This window comes from Cynara cardunculus (genome assembly GCF_001531365.2).
Source record: "Cynara cardunculus var. scolymus isolate 2C chromosome LG 10, CcrdV1, whole genome shotgun sequence".
NCBI lineage: Eukaryota > Viridiplantae > Streptophyta > Magnoliopsida > Asterales > Asteraceae > Cynara > Cynara cardunculus.
This window is the reverse complement of record NC_037537.1, coordinates 20,013,535-20,015,371: the sequence shown is the minus strand read 5'-3', so window position 1 is coordinate 20,015,371 and position 1,837 is coordinate 20,013,535. Positions and strand designations below refer to the sequence as shown.

The 1,837-nt window shown below is 35.9% G+C and overlaps 1 pseudogene; it reads left to right on the top strand.

Moving 5' to 3' along the window:
* The window catches only part of LOC112520095, a 4,466-nt pseudogene that overhangs the window by 641 nt on the left and 1,988 nt on the right, over positions 1-1,837 (top strand).

Sequence of the window (1,837 nt, the reverse complement as noted above, 5' to 3'; positions counted from 1 at the left end):
ATGGAAGAAAGCACTTGAAGAAGTTGCTAATTTAAAAGGGAAGGATGCAAAGGGATGGTAACGATCCTTCTTACCCATTTTTCTACGTACAATTTCAATATTACATTCTCTTTAAGCATTTCTGTGTTTATTTCATGATCATAAATTTAAATAGCCATCTTTTTTATGTATTTCTAAATGTGTTAATTAGCGAACTTTGATTAAAATAATAATTAAATATGATATAATTGATTTGGAACTTTAAATCTCCAAATATGTTTATTTGGTTCTGTGGGTGGTGGTTTGTAGTTCTCTCTAAAATCAATTTCAGGCAAGAGACAAAGTTTATTGAAGAAATCATCACAGACGTCTACCACAGATTAGGTGTACCCTTAAGGAGTGCTCTACCATTCCTCTGCGGGATGGAAAAGTCTATAGAGTTTATCACTTCATGGTTGAAAGATGGATCATTGCATACCGCTGATATTCTCACTATTTWTGGTTTGGGCGGCATAGGGAAGACATCTTTGGCCAGATACGTTCACGAGTTACATTGTTGATTGTTCGATAGAAGCAGCTTTATTGAAGGTGTCAATGAGAAATGTACTCAACAAGTTAATGGACTACTTGATTTACAAAAACAAATATATCACGACATTTCAAAAACAAGTYYGATTCATGTTCATGATGTTTTCAGTTACACCTCTATCATTGAGAATGCACTAGCTCGTCAAAAGGTTTTTATAGTTCTTGATGATATTGATAGTCTCAAGCAGCTGGATGCGTTACTCGGAAAAAAAGGTTTTCATCCGGGTAGCAAAATCATAATAACGACTAAAGACTCATCATTGAACGAGAAATATGCATTAACCAATTCAATAGTTCAACCCAAGCATACAAAGCTCTTTCTTGAAGGCTTAGATAAGCAATCATCATTACAGCTTTTAAGTTATCATGCGTTTAAGGGAAAATGHCCCGAGAAAGGTTACGAAGAAGTGTCGAGAAAGCTTATGGCATATTGTCAAGGACATCCATTGGCTCTTGAAGTTTTAGGTGAGTCTTTGCATAAACGAGACGTTGCTGAATGGGAGGAGACAATAGAAGGGCTAAAGGAAGAAACAGTTTTTCGTATTCAGAAGGCATTGCAAATTAGCTTTGAGTCTATGCCATCTAACAATGATAAGGAATTGTTTAAGCATATTGCTTGTTTTTTTGTTGGAAAAGATAGAAACTAYGTTGAAACAATATTGAAGGCAAGTGGTATCCGCACACTACATGGGATCGCAAATCTCATCGACAGATGTCTTCTTACCATCGGACCAAGAAATGAGTTAAAGATGCATCAATTGCTTCAAGAGATGGGAAGAGATGTAGTACGCCAAGAATCACCAGAGAAGCCGTGGAAGCGTAGTCGATTATGGTGTCATGAGGAGTCACTCAATGTGTTGGAACGAAACAAGGTAAGATGCCATGTGTACTTGTCATAATTATGCAAATTCCAAGTAATTTGTATTATCTATGTACACTTACGTAAGCATTTTTTTAGTTTTTTGACATTCACTTTCTTCTTAGGGTTCGGGAAAACTTAAAGGCCTCGTTCTTGACATGGAAATGCTTGAGAAAGAGGACACGTGTGAATCGTTTGAGTTGGAAACAGATGCATTGAGTAAGATGGATAATCTAATGCTACTACAACTCAATTATGTGAAATTCAATGGATCTTATAAGAATTTCCCTAAAAAATTAAGATGGTTGTGTATGCATGGGTTCCCTTTAAAGTCTTTACCTTTAGACATACCAATGGAGAATATGGTTGTGCTTGACATGTCTTACAGCAATTTGGAATCTTTTGACATGT